At 42.8% G+C, this 15,782-nt stretch overlaps 1 protein-coding gene across 1 annotated transcript in view; it reads right to left on the bottom strand.

The window, feature by feature from the left end:
• The window catches only part of PHF3 (PHD finger protein 3), a 70,083-nt gene extending 62,578 nt beyond the window's left edge, over positions 1-7,505 (bottom strand). Inside the window, exon 1 of the mRNA XM_075202575.1 lies at positions 7,396-7,505. The gene's annotated coding sequence lies outside the window, so the exon portion shown is untranslated. The remainder of the gene's footprint in view (positions 1-7,395) is intronic.
• Between the last annotated feature and the right edge of the window lie 8,277 nt (positions 7,506-15,782).

Raw genomic sequence — 15,782 nt, 5'->3', positions numbered from 1 at the left:
TGTCCCAAATTCACTAGAGCCTGCAATTCGTTGTCCCAGATTCACTAGAGCCTGCAATTCGTTGTCCCAGATTCACTAGAGCCTGCAATTCGTTGTCCCAGATTCACTAGAGCCTGCAATTCGTTGTCCCAGATTCACTAGAGCCTGCAATTCGTTGTCCCAGATTCACTAGAGCCTGCAATTCGTTGTCCCAGATTCACTAGAGCCTGAAATTCGTTGTCCCAGATTCACTAGAGCCTGAAATTTGTTGTCCCGGATTCACTAGAGCCTGAAATTTGTTGTCCCGGATTCACTACAGGAGCTTTAAATTTGTTGTCAGATTACAATGGTCACACATTCAGTCCCACCTGAGCGCTACTGCACAGTCTTGTTGACAAGAGACAAGTCACGTAGACACGCCCCCAAGCGTGTCTACGTGACTTGTCTAATGTCATCAACACTGTGCAGCTTTAATCAGACAGACAAACATCGGTAGTCATCGGAACTGTCAGTCACGTGACTGACAGCGCCGAGACTGTGGGAGGCGCCTGAAGAACCTGAAGATCCTTCTGCAAAGTACCGGGGAAACACTGGACACACTGGAGCTGATTAGCGGGGACTCCTCACACCAGATGCCGAGTTCTTCAATAAGGTAAGTAAGCGCTTGCAGTGTATAAGACGCACCTTTTTTTTAGACCCAAGATTTGGGGAAAAAAGGTGCGTCTTATACATGGGGAAATACGGTAGTACCTTTTAAAGCATGTATCTGATTTAGTTTTCAGCTGTCCATCTACAAATCATTACTGTTCTAAATATCTCTGGAGGTTGCACAAAAATGGCTGCCAGTTGCACAGGCTCAGAGCATGTCATGGGAAGGCAGATGGGCAAATAGAGCTAAGAGGGGCATTCTAAAGCCACTGTCCTCACTGCATCATGTGCCAAGTGACTGTGGTTGACATATTCGTACATAAAACTGTGCAGAATTATAAATCATTAATAGCAGCCTAAAGAAACAAACCAAGGAAAATGGTATGTACCAACATTCTACTTATAGCCTGCCACAGTGATTTAAGTTACAAAACACACTTAATTTGTTCATGGGATTGCTGCTTTAATCTGGGTACACACTACGGGTTCTTCATCCAATTATTGTGCTGATCACACAATAAATGACCATTAGGTAAGATATCGCCTTAGTGCCTTTGCTCCCACAATCATGTTTTATCGCACCAAACTGCTTTGAATCGATTGATTTGATTTTATAATCTTCCTAAAAATCACATTCAACTATGAAACAATATCGGGCAAATGTGGAAGTGTGTATACACTCATGACCAGCAGTGTAGGCAGATCTCTATAACAGGCCTCGCCAACCTGTGGCTCTCCAGGTATTGTGAAACTCCAAACCCCAGCATGCCCTGCCAGCTATCAGCTGGCAAAGCATGCTGGGGCTTGTAGTTTCACGACACCTGGAGAGGTACAAGTTGGCCATGCCTGCTCTATAGAGTGTGCAGAGTCATGATCTTTTCAGCAGCTTGTTAAGAAAGATGAAGATCACAAATCTGAAGATAAATCGTGTAGGTGTCTACACATAAATCATGCATGCTCATCGTGACTTTCATTTGTTTATGAAATCATTACAGAAATCGTATCTGCAGTAATATTCTGTAATGTGTACCCAGCTTTAAATAAATATTTTCTAAGCCGGCTCATCTTGGAGGTGCATCAAGGTATCTTTGCCAAAAGCTCCTCAGTTTCTAGTACCTGTTATAACTTGAACTACAATCTTTAACTGGTTAACTGACCACATATTCTGTAATATCAGTGGCGATATTGGGCAATTGGCTATCCCAACATGTATGGCCCCAAAACAGGCCTGGGTGCCACACATGTCTCCAACCTTTATTCCCAACATCCATTATTCATGGACTAAGGGTTCACCAAAACATAGACTGGAAATAATTTAGCAGATAAGCATCTCACAATGTTATAGGGAAGTGATCATCCATGTTGCATGTACAAACAGCATTAAAGAGGGAACAGTTGTATTCATTTGGGAGAATAAGTTCTTGTACACCTCAAAATGTATTGCGTTATTATTGGAAGCCCCAAAGCTTGTTCGATAGGACTGATCTTTGAAGCAACGGTTTGCTGTGCTTCTGGAGATGGTGATCAATGATATCGAAGTCAAATGCTCCTGCACATCTACACTTAAGTGTGTGTAAACATTATAGGCCCTAAAAATGCTCAATATATGATATTTGACATACAAGTTACATACACACTAATTTCTGCTGAAGGTTGGATCCATGTTACTATAGGGTAACAGTGTTAACCAAGCACAGGTAGTTAATGGTAGAGAAGGCGCTGGGTACATTTTTTAAGTAATTTAAAAAAAAAAAAAAAGCATGATCATTTAAACTAATGGTAGCCAAATGTGTGGCAATTGGACATGTTATATTAGACTTGGCCACGAAAACTCTCATACAAAGGCACTTTACATTTAACACTAGAAAATCATGTACATCAATAAACACATACCTTTTTCAATTGACCACAATTTGTTTTAAATAAAATTGATATATTTTATCTTGTATAAGATTAATGTGTACAATACTGCTTTTGCTAAAATAAACAAAAAAATCATTCTGAAGTTGTGTGCATCAATATTTCTATTAAAGTCAATAACTTAGGTTGGAAAAAAGAATGAAATAAGACAAAATGGCGGCCAGCATCCAATGCTGACAAGGTAGAATCCATGAATAGCTATTGCCGAATCGACATTGGACTTGATGGGGCAGATTCAATTTCCTAAATATCCGCACGAGATACCTCCGGAACAGCCAAGAGACACCTTGAACGGATATTTTTTGACAAAAGTAACGCTGATTTTTGCTTGCAGCCCATAAAGGTGCGAACAAAACTCAGAGTTTAGATGTTACTACGGTAAAAAGTAACACCAGAGGGTAACTAATCACTCTTGCATAGTTATAAGTCCCAAAAACAACAGTACACATTTTATTATTAAATGCAGTGTCCTCCTCAGCACCTATTTCCCAGCTACTCCACTCAGCTGTTTTTACTCGCCACCTGCCTCTTGGAGCACTAGAGTCCTATTATAATAGAATAAACCATAGTTTCTCCCATTAGAACAGGCTCTATGTGAGCACTACAAACAGCAGTGTGTGCATTAGACCCCTGACCACCAGACTGACCAAGCCTGGCATATGTAAGCTATAACCTCCAATATTCTTCATTATTATTGCAAAGTATTACAACTACCCCCACCCGGCTACTTCTTAATGCCACCTGGCTGGCAAAATTTTCTGGGGAGAACACTGAAACGCAAATCAAATCAATCGATTCAAAGCACTTTGGTGCTATAAAACATGATTGTGGGAGCAAACGCACTAAGGCAATATTTTACCAAATGGTCATTTATCATGTGATCAGCACAATAGTTGGATGAAGAATCGGTAGTGTGTACCCAGATTAAAGCAGCAATCCCATGAACAAATTAAGTGTGTTTTGTAACTTAAATCACTGTGGCAGGCTATAAGTAGAATGTTGGCACATACCATTTTCCTTGGTTTGTTTCTTCAGGCTGCTATTAATGATTTATAATTCTGCACGGTGTTATGTACAAATATGTCAACCACGGTCATTTGGCACAAGATCCGGCATTGGGTAAACAGACAAGTTGGTATGATGGAGTATTTTTTTGTGGGGTGCAAGCAAACTTGTTTGGCACTGTTGGATAGGAGTCAGGAACTTTTTCAATTGAGTCACATTTTATGTTCTCCCACTGTTACACTGTACAGAGGGAGACTTGTTAGTGATATAATTGCCTCTCCAGCCTTAAAGTGGCCAGCCCCATATGGAGGAAGAACCAATGACATCAGCAGAATGTGAAACCAATCATGACAGAGAAGCAGTGCATCCACACTGGGAAACACATGAATCAGGTGCAAGGGAACGCAATAACGCAAATCCTGGGCACAGTGCTGGAAGCCTTTTTCTGGCCCCAGGGAACTCAACGTCCATCATCAACACAGAGTGTAATCTATGTCCAGTCAGAATACTATAGATCTTTCAGCAGATGTGAAGTAGTTTATCTGTTTATGTATTTACCACCATAAATTACTTATATGTTTGAAACAAGTACATTTTTTAGTCACATTAGTGATTGGTAGACGTAATGGGTGCATCAAAGGAATTTCCTTTATAACATCCTAACAACATTAATAATATCCTTTATTTTATTTTTTTTAACTAAACAGATTTAAACTACAGGCTTTAGAGCAGGCCCGGCCAACTTATAGCTCTTCAGGTGTTGTGAAACTACAAGTCCCTGTATACACTGCCAATTATCGGCTTGCAAAGCATGCTGGGTTTATAGTTTCACAACACATGAAGAACAGAAATCTACATAAGGTGTAAGAAGATGAAAATAGTAAAAGGAGACAAAAAAAATAAAAAATAAAAAAATACACATATTTGCAAACTATGAACGTTAGTCTTAGAATAAATACAGTAAAATATTTTTGGAATTACACTGACTGCATGACAATAAAAGACGAAGACAATAGTTATATACATTTTGTCCTCCGTGAAGATAACTTGTAGAATGTATGTAAACGGTTCTTGGGCACTTGAAGAGCAGAGCACAGTATTCAATATCATCATTGCACTCTCCTATGAAGAATCAGCAGTCTGGGTTGCTACATTAACCACTGATATCATTAAGACTGTCCCTCACTATTACATATGATCTAATACTGCCAAAGAGTAGAGGATACATGGATTAGGCCCCCTTCTGGGGGTTGGAAGAATAAGTTGTATAACTTTCCATAAAAAATGAATTTATTGTAGAATCAAACGCAACATTAAGATTTTAATGCATAATGGTGAGAAAGATGCCAAAACAAATGTAAACTACTCCAATGTATTTTTCGTGCAAATTTGCAAACATAAGCTGTTTTACAATGGAGTAGAGTACTGTAAATGAGCCCCAATTTTCAGGAGGCAAGGGTAATAAAGGCAAACTTTCTGTTTGCCCCATTACCCTTCTCACAGCAAGACACTGCCCTTGTCACGGTCACATGTAGCCCCATTCTCACTTACACAAGTGGATAGATAACAACATCAGCAGTGTCTTATGCACACAAATACAACTATGTTTACACATGTCTAGCAATTAAACATAGTTTTAAGGTCAAAGTCAATTTAAGCGGAAGAAAACCATTATCAACAATGGCACAAATTTATGTAAAGGGATTATTCACTTTTGGACAACACCTTAGATAAGTAACCTCTCCTATTCATTTGGTAGGGGCACACTGCTTCCCTGTCCTCCAGCTCTGATAGCGCTCTGGCCATTAAAGCAGTCAGGCACATCTGAGCAGGAGCCAATGCGACTGAAATTGTGGAGTGTATAGATGGTTCCCCACTGGCAGGCTACATAGAAGGATGAGCACCTGAGTATCAAAGATTTGTGTGTCAATTTGATGAGGTTTTTTTTCACCCACGCTTTTTTTTACCATTACTACGGGTAAAAGGGACGTTTGTTTTTGCTTGCAGCTCTATGAGCTGCAAACAAAAATCAGTGTTCCTTCTGTAAAAAAAAAAAAAAAAAATAGAATCTCACGCCCGTTCCAAAGACACCTCGCGTGGATATTTTTAAAATTGCATTTCCCCCCCCCCCCCCCCCTAAATATCAAGCAGCCATTTAAACTACCAGTATGTTTTTTGACTGTGGGAGGAAAATGAAGCATCTGGAGAAAACTCACGCAAACACAAAGAGAACATACAAATTACATATAGATGGGACCCAGGTCGGAATCTCATGTCTCCAGTGCTGTGAGGCGGTCAAAGCTAACGGCATGTGTGGATGATAAGGCCTTTAGAAAAACAGTATACTAGCCTCCATCAGTATTCCTCTTCTGCAGATTTTTAGACACTTACTTTGGCACTTCCTCAGTGATGAAGCATGCATAGCAACCCAATACTCTGTGCTCTGTCTGTATGCATTACCCAGTATTGTCTTATTAATGTTTGTTCTTAATTGTAAAGCGCTACGGAATTTGGTGGTGCTATATAAAGGTTGATGATGATGATGATGTATGAACATTCCATTGTCCTGTGTAGAGGTGATGCCTGATTTTTGCTAAGCAAGTCATAAGCATGCACAGTAAGATTCTGAAGAAACTTCAGGATGGGATGCCAGGACACCCATGCTCAGAGCTGGGTCTTGCTGGAACTCATCATTTAGCCTGTGTCAGGTTGCCATGCAAACTTCAGAAGGCAGCTGAAATACTGCTGAAGAGGAGAACAACTTTATTAAAAACCCCATCTATACATTTAATTAAAAGTATAAGACACTTTGGTGGAGAAACCATCTAAGACATTCTGAAACTAAAACATGCTGTTCAAGCAGTGAACACAGCCTCAATGGGAGGAAGGGGTGTCTCCCAGTGAAGGATTAGATAATTAGATGGAGTGGTCTAAAAGTTGAAAACCATTTCAAGGGCACAAAGTCCAAAATAAGTAGACATTTACTAAATATTAATATTCAGGCCAGTGTTACATGGTACAAACATATTCAAGGCACACCATTGCTAACTAATAAAGAGAATACTTTTTTTTTTTAATAGAAGACAAAAACAAAGGAAACATTGATGTTAAATAAGCAGTTAGAGCAGTAAATTGTTTTAAAGCATGTGTGGTTTCCATTACAATGACTACTGTACAGTCCAGCACACTGCAGCAGATTACCATCTGATCATGTGCAGACAAATCATATTTACTGTGCAGAGTAACACAGAGTCAACACTACATGTTGCTAGAAGCCCATGGTCTAAGAAGCCAACAGCAGTAGCTACACAGTGACAATATAAAGTACAGTACATGATAAAACTGTAAGGAAGACGGCCAAGAAGCATACACATCATGCACGTTTTATTTAAACAGATCAGGCCCCAGCAAGATAAAAACACGTATGTGGACCGAGGCATAGCCATGGGTAAACTGTCATACATGCCACTGAAACCTAGACGTCGCCATGTGTATTTCACCATCGTGCATGTACACAAAACATACACACGCGCATAGAATAAACTGTAACACCCCTTCCCCCAGCAACCACGGCCACACGTAACAACCCGTGTAACATAGAATGACATATGAAAGCAGCATATAGTGCTCTGCACAACGTGATAGATCTGCATTATAAACAGACACACACCCAGAAGTTGAACATACGGGCAATCGCCTAAGCAGGCCTGTGGTCGTGAAACCTATATTGACCGCAAACACAACTTCAACCGCCAGTAGCCTCATGCCCGACACTGAGCACATAACCAATGAGTGGGTGTGCTGGTGTCTCCCATTTATGCCCCTCGCCTGCAGGTCACTTACCGAGGTGGGGGCGGTCACGGGTGACGAGCTGATCATGTCTACGGCCTATTTCCTCGCGCGCTGCTAATCGTGAGCAAGTGCGCGTGCACGAGCTCCTCTGCACACGTGACTCGATGTGAGTATAACTGCTGCAAAGACCCCAATGCACTGCGCGCGCCCGACAGTGCGCGCGGCCGCTCCCGCTGAGCTGTTTATCGAGGGAGCTGACGTTCTGAGGCCATGTCGTCTCTCCTGTACATTACAACACGTGCCCTGTCACCTCTGCAATACCCAGCGTAGGCTGTGTCACCCTGACTGCAGTACGCAGCACAGTCTTTTCTACATTACACAGCACAGGCTATATCACCTCTATAATATCCAAAATCGTCAATGACAACTCTTCAATAAGACCTTGACATTACATTATTAGAACCCCCATTACATTAATAAATAACCCCCCACACCCACTCATTACAGCAAGCAGCAATGCCCCACATATTACAGCACTGCCCCCCAGCCCCTCCTCACTACACCAATTAAACAAAATTGTATACTAATAAACAGTGGATTGTGCTCAATTGCTGCTTCCTACTCAAAAATAATCGTTTAAATTCCAACACATATATGTAACTAAGAGGTAGAGATTCCATCACTAATGAATGCGTTCACACAAATAAATCAATAAAATATTTTAATTTTCTTGACATGCGTATTCATCCTTTATTACATTAGTGATGTTCGCCCATACAAAGTTTTCAATATTATTTGTCACATGTGAAAAAATAATTAATTTGACATAGTGTGATATTGTTCCAATAATCTTGTGTACACATATCCACACCCTTAAAATAAATTATTAATGTGAATGTTCAATCCAGGTATTAATTCTAATTTGCATCCCCCACTGGGAATTCACATACTAGACATAGGTCTATATACAATACTGAGCAAAAGTTTTAGGCATGTGTGAAAAAAATGCTGCAAAGTAAGAATGCTTTAAAAAAATAGAAGTGATAATAGTTTATTTTTATCAATTATCAAAATGCAAAGTGAATGAACAGAAGAGAAATCTAAATAAAATCATTATTTGGTGTGACCACACTTTGCCTTCGAAACAGCATCAGTGCATCAATTCTTCTAAGTACACTTACACACAGTTTTTGAAGGAACTCAGCAGAGAGGTTGTTCCATACATCTTGGAGAACTAACCACAGGTCTTCTGTGGATGTAGGCTTGCTCAAATCCTCTGTCTCTTCATGTAATCCCAGACAGACTCGATGATGTTGAGATCAGGGCTCTGTGGGGGCCATATCATCACTTCCAGGACTCCTTGATCTTCTTTAAGATGGTAGTTCTTAATGACATTGACTGTATGTTTGAGGTCCTTATCCTGCTGCAGATTAAATTTGGAGCCAACTCTGCAGTAACCAGTTTGTCATGTGCAAGCTAATGTTTAGGCATAAATCTGCAAATATATGTTTGTGTATTACTTCCTAGAAATAGTGTGACCTGGTGCTCTTAGAAGCTGTTAGATCAATGGGTTTTGTGGATGTTAAACCACCCAAGGGGGCTGGTAGATAAGGATAGCACCTTATACCATTTATGGCAGGATGGCAAATGTGAATGCCTTTGAGGAGATCTCTTGCAAGACAATGAAATCTCACACATGTTTGGGAGGCCCCAGACAGGCCGACTGCAGAGATTGGGTTGTATGTTAATGACAGATTCAAGCTGAATAAGGGCACAGGAAAAGATCATATCATTTTCTCCAATATCATACATACCAGAGGCATGTGTGGTATGCAGATGAAGGGAAACTTAGGACCTGTTGTGTGAAGGTAAAATCATGTTCGTAAACCATACTGTTGAAAAGTTAGGACGGTGTAAAGAAAACTTGACTTAGAGGTATTCAAACAGCAAAGTCATAAGACTCTAATTTGCATTCTCCCCTCCTGTTGGTTCTGACCTCACAGGGAAGGGGGGCTGGGGGGCCCTGTAGCTTGACTTTAAAACTGTATTGAAAATGTAACCCTGGGTTCTTCTTCTGAGGGAGTTTAATTGAAGAGGTTCCATTTTTTCCTGCTCCTCCCGGCACCACAAACTTGATTCTAAGTGAGGTATCAATTCTGTGTTTTATCCTTTTTATTTTATAAGAAACAATTGCACTCTATTTGTATGTCATTTTATTATCTTTTTATCTTAAGCATTGTGGATGTATTTTCCATATTAAATTACACTTAATAAGTTCTAGTCTCTGTGTTCTTATGAATTCACGCGACAGTTTGGTCCAGATGCTACCTAATTGAAACGGTGCAAACCTTGTGGTTTAAGTGAACTCTGATTAAAGTAAATTGTGTTGGATTAATGCTAGGGAGAACCGAAGGCTTCCTAAATAAGAGTGTCAGCTCTTATCCGAAACAACCTTGGTGGTGGTAATTAGTATCGCAAAGCTAGTGTGTGGCATAGATAGGGAAGGATTTAATCATTTTAGACAGACCAGGTGGTTGTCGTTGTGGTTGACCCTGTGTCACATATGCGTCACGCAGACTCAGGTGAGTGCTGTTCGTGACAAATTGGTGGCAAGCTTGTGGGATATATTTTTAAAAAAAATTTTTAAGAACTTAAGTGAATTAGGGTTGTGTGATCCCTGAGAGAGGAAATACAGACTAATTCACCAGAGACTGAACTCAATGCTTAAAACATTATAAGACATACAGCAATTGTTTCTTTCCCTCCCCTTCTCTTTTTTTTTCTTATCTTTTTTTATTTGGCATTAAGCGGAGGAGATGGCGGCTGCATATAAACGCTTGACAAAGGAGGCGCTGATTTCAGACTGTGAGGATGGAGGAATTCCCACCAGTGGCAAAAGCAAGGAGCAATTGATTGAAGCCCTTGTGCAGAGGGATCAGCAACTCACAGCTGTGTCCGAGGAAGAGAATAGCCAGAACTCAGAAGTGGACCTGACTGTGGGTATTCCTCAAAACCAGGGACTGTTAATTTCGGATGATTCTAATGGTTCATGTGTGGACACTGCTATGGATGTTTATTTGCAAACTGCCCTAAAATATTTGGGCCCAGCGGACATTACAACTAAAATGCAACTCATACAGCAGTTCCAGGAGAAGGAAGCTGCTGACCGTCAGGAGAGGCGTGCTGCTATGGAGGCAGCAGAGAGGCACGCTGCTATGGAGGCAGCAGAGAGGCACGCTGCTATGGAGGCAGCAGAGAGGCGCGCTGCTATGGAGGCAGCAGAGAGGCGCACTGCTATGGAGGCAGCGGAGCGCCAAGCAGAGCGACAGGCAGAAAGAGAATCTGCCGAGCGAGAGGCAGAGAGGAGATATGAGCTGGAGCTTGCGAAGCTCAAACGCCAGCCAGAGACCAGAGATGCTGGTATTAGCAGACCCCGTCCTGAGAATTTCCCTGTATTGGAAAAAGATGGGGATTTGGATACTTTTTTGCGAGGTTTTGAAAAGACATGCAGACAGTATGGACTGGCCAAAGATCAGTGGGCACCATATTTAACCCCTGGTTTGCGAGGTAAAGCATTAGAAGCCTTTGCAGATCTTCCACCTGAGATGGACGGAAATTATGAGGCAATCAAAAGTGCCCTGTTGCAACGCTTTAACATCACCCCAGAGGCGCATAGGCAGAAATTCAGAGATTTAAAACGCAGTGCCTCTGACACATATTCAGGACTTGTGGCCCAGCTGTGTGCTTCATTCAAACAGTGGGTTGGAGGGCTACAGATCACCACCTTTGATGCTCTGCAAGATTTGATGATCCAGGAGCAGTTTCTGACTTTGTGCCCAGCTGATGTGAAGGAATGGGTAGTGGATCGTGATCCTACATCATCTGCGGAAGCAGCTAGACTGGCTGACAAGTACACTGTCACCCGGGCACCTGCAGCTAAAAGAGGAACTTTTGTGCCAGGACAGTCTGCCTGGAAAGGGGGCCGGCCAGGAGGATCAACGCCACCCCCCTCAACGCCATCACCCACTGTTTCTTCATCTTTTGGGAGGGTTGGGGCAAAGCCTGCTGTGGGAGACACCCGCAGGTGTTTTGTGTGCAACCAGGTGGGGCACATTAGTACCGCTTGTCCAGAGAAGAAGACCAGTTCACCCTCCGCTGGGGGGGTACCTTCCCTGCAATCTTCACCAGCTGTCCTGTGTGTTGCAGGACCAGAAGGGGGCCGGAAGGACAACATACAAACAGTCACTGTGGGTGACAAGGTAACTGTGGGGTTAAGAGACACTGGTGCGGATGTTACATTAGTTCATTCAGAACTGGTAGGGTTAGAGGACTTCATTCCAGGAAAATGTATTTTTGTAAAAGGAGTGGGTGGAATTAACCTTACTGTACCTGTAGCCAAAGTTTACCTTGATTGGGGTGCTGGAAGAGGTATAAGGGATGTCGGGGTCTCGGATAATATGCCTATACATGTGTTACTGGGGACAGATTTAGGAAGAATGTTGTCTCAATATGTCTGTAATGACGATGTCAATGCCACCCCTGTTACTGTGTCAGAATCAACTGAAAGTACCAAAGTTTGTTCCCAGGTAGCAGGAGGTGACAAGGAAAAGGTCTGTTCAATTGCACCTGAAATGTGTAAACCAGGATGTGACAGGGACAGGGAATGTCTTATTATATCTGATGTAGGTAATGATGCTAATGTCACTGTGTTAGAATCAGCTGAGAATACCAACGTTTGTTCCCAGGCAGCAGGGTGTGACAGGGAACGGAAATGCCATATTATACCTGAAGTGTGTGATGATTTTAATGCCGCCCATGTTACAGTACCAGAACCTGCTGAGAGTAACCATGTTTTTTCCCAGGCACCAGGAGGTGACAAGCAAAGAGAATGTATTATTGTACCTAATGCGAATAATGAGGATAATGCCAATAACAGTATTGTGTTAGAATCCAAACCTGTCTTCACACTGACATCTTGTCATGGGATAGGGACAGCGGACATTGTTATTGCAGATATTGGCATTAATACTGGTGTAAATATTATGTTTACTAGAAATGGGACAGATGCCCATGTGATTACTTCTGTTGTGCTAGACAAAGACAATGTTTCTACCCAGGTAATATGCCCAGAAGATGCTGTACAAGGTAACTGGGAGGGCGGGCAGAGTGAAGATGTATGTTCTGTGCCTGAACCAGCTGCACACAGAGCGGGGGAGCATGGGGGGAGACACCTAGTCCTGACCAACGGGAAATAGTGAGTGACAGCAATCCTTACCTTGCTGCTGGGACCTGTAGTTCGAATGTTCACCACTCAGATCTACATCCGAGTTCTGACCATTCACTTGAGTTTTCTATAGAGACAGGGGGGTCAGTGGCTAGCCCACTCTCACTTAGCCAGCCGTCTAACAGCTTAGAGGAGGTAGATGAGGGGCCCAAACTCCCTGTTACTCTACACCCCCAGATAGATGAGTCCAAGGGGGAGGGGAGTGTCCTGTTATGTAGGCCCCAAGATAAGAATTGCATAGTGTCCCCCCACCTAGAAGTGCAGTGTCAGGAATCCCAGGCCATTGTTCCCTCAGGCTTTAACTTAGAGGACATGAGAATTAGAGACAAAGTGCACACTGCAACAGGGTTGGTACATGAGAACATGACGCAGGCCCAGACAAGCCAGAAGCAGTGGTATGATCCCCCTGCCAGGATGATAGAGAGAAATTTTCATGATAATCTGTTGAAGGCTCCTAATGACAGTGATGCGTGTGCCCTGACAGTCTGTAGATTGCCAGATGAGGGGAAGAAGGACTTGCCATTGGATCTAGTAGCTGCAGCGCAAGGGATAGGACCCTTTAAGAATACAGAGGTTAGCCCACAGATATTGCCAGATCAGAATTCCCAGCAGTCTGAGATATGTAACCCCTTTTTAACCCTTCTCCCCAGAGAACCTATTGAGACCCGGCTAACAGCTATTCCATTTGAACCAGGTGGGATCTGTGGGAGATGGCTTGGGCTATGACCTGTCAGTCAATTCCCATGCCATCTCTTAAAAAGGGAAGGTGTCATGTGCAAGCTAATGTTTAGGCATAAATCTGCAAATATATGTTTGTGTATTACTTCCTAGAAATAGTGTGACCTGGTGCTCTTAGAAGCTGTTAGATCAATGGGTTTTGTGGATGTTAAACCACCCAAGGGGGCTGGTAGATAAGGATAGCACCTTATACCATTTATGGCAGGATGGCAAATGTGAATGCCTTTGAGGAGATCTCTTGCAAGACAATGAAATCTCACACATGTTTGGGAGGCCCCAGACAGGCCGACTGCAGAGATTGGGTTGTATGTTAATGACAGATTCAAGCTGAATAAGGGCACAGGAAAAGATCATATCATTTTCTCCAATATCATACATACCAGAGGCATGTGTGGTATGCAGATGAAGGGAAACTTAGGACCTGTTGTGTGAAGGTAAAATCATGTTCGTAAACCATACTGTTGAAAAGTTAGGACGGTGTAAAGAAAACTTGACTTAGAGGTATTCAAACAGCAAAGTCATAAGACTCTAATTTGCATTCTCCCCTCCTGTTGGTTCTGACCTCACAGGGAAGGGGGGCTGGGGGGCCCTGTAGCTTGACTTTAAAACTGTATTGAAAATGTAACCCTGGGTTCTTCTTCTGAGGGAGTTTAATTGAAGAGGTTCCATTTTTTCCTGCTCCTCCCGGCACCACAAACTTGATTCTAAGTGAGGTATCAATTCTGTGTTTTATCCTTTTTATTTTATAAGAAACAATTGCACTCTATTTGTATGTCATTTTATTATCTTTTTATCTTAAGCATTGTGGATGTATTTTCCATATTAAATTACACTTAATAAGTTCTAGTCTCTGTGTTCTTATGAATTCACGCGACAGTTTGGTCCAGATGCTACCTAATTGAAACGGTGCAAACCTTGTGGTTTAAGTGAACTCTGATTAAAGTAAATTGTGTTGGATTAATGCTAGGGAGAACCGAAGGCTTCCTAAATAAGAGTGTCAGCTCTTATCCGAAACAACCTTGGTGGTGGTAATTAGTATCGCAAAGCTAGTGTGTGGCATAGATAGGGAAGGATTTAATCATTTTAGACAGACCAGGTGGTTGTCGTTGTGGTTGACCCTGTGTCACATATGCGTCACGCAGACTCAGGTGAGTGCTGTTCGTGACACAGTTCATGCCCAGTCTCCTCTACAAATGGCCAGTACAGGCTCTGTCACAGCAGCAGTAACAAAATACAGTATAGGTCTTGTCAGGTGCTCCTGCTCTCCTCTATTCAGGACTGCTGCCTGCTTCTGTGTCGAGTTGGTTGCCAAATAACCAGACGCGATGATTCCGGTCAGCCGACCGGCTCTATTGCGCATGCGTTTCCTGTTGCAAGGCAACAGGACGCGATTCTGAAGTCTGGGGGCGGCTGGTTACGTCACCACCACCGGTAATCACATCTCAGCTTCCTCTATATAAGGCAACCTCCAGCACCATTAGGGTGCCAGAGTATTAGGTCTCCTGATCTCCAGCATTTTTATGTTGCCAGTTTGTTCCTGTTTATTTCGGCTCTGGACCTCAGGATTTCTGACTACCCCTTTTGGATCTCCCTTTTACTTGTATTTACTCGTGTTTGACTGCTGGCTTGTTGACCTTCCATCTGGATCTTGTTTGGCACTTTGCTACCCTCACTGCTCTGACCCAGATTGTCCGACCTCCCTTTTGGATTACTTTTGGTACCTCGCTACCTGCATGGCTTTGACCCAGACTGCCTGACCTCTCTACCTCTACTTTGCTGCAAGCTGTTCTGGAGAACCGGTAACTGCGCGTCCCTTGCAGCAAACTTCAAACCTCCTTGCAGGGGTCACTGGCGAAGACCGGGGCGCGTTAGACTCCGCACCTCCAGACTCAGCAGTGCTAATCCCAGCAGTAGGCAGCATCCTATTCGCCTCGTGTATCCGTGACAGTATACTCTGGCCATGTTGGATGATGCTGGTGAACCTTCAGCCCGGGACATGCTCCTCTATTTAGCCCAATGGTTAGAGCAGCAAGAAGCGGATCAAGTCCAGTTGCTCCATTTTATTCAAGGGGTTGTCTCATGCCTTGACTCTCCACAGAGTTCTCTGGCTGCCTCTTAGTCTGTCTCCACTCCTTCCACGGCCTCCTCCACCTCTTCCTCGACCTCCGCTCCTGCAGTATCCATGAAACTTCACATTCCGCTTCCTGAGAAATACAACGGGGATCCTAAAAAGTGCAGAGGGTACCTTAACCAATGTGCTACTCAGTTTGAATGGAATCATCAGAGCTTCTCCTCAGAAAGGGCTAAGGAGGCTTTTATTATTTCTTTACTTTCTGTATAAGCCCTGGCTGGGAACAAGATGATCCCATTCTGCAGAACTCTGCCACCTTCATTGAAACTTTCTGAAAACTTGTCA

This window comes from Mixophyes fleayi, chromosome 3 (assembly GCF_038048845.1).
Source record: "Mixophyes fleayi isolate aMixFle1 chromosome 3, aMixFle1.hap1, whole genome shotgun sequence".
NCBI classification, from domain to species: domain Eukaryota; kingdom Metazoa; phylum Chordata; class Amphibia; order Anura; family Limnodynastidae; genus Mixophyes; species Mixophyes fleayi.
The sequence above is the reverse complement of the archived record's forward strand: the minus strand, read 5'-3'. Positions and strand labels throughout refer to the sequence as shown.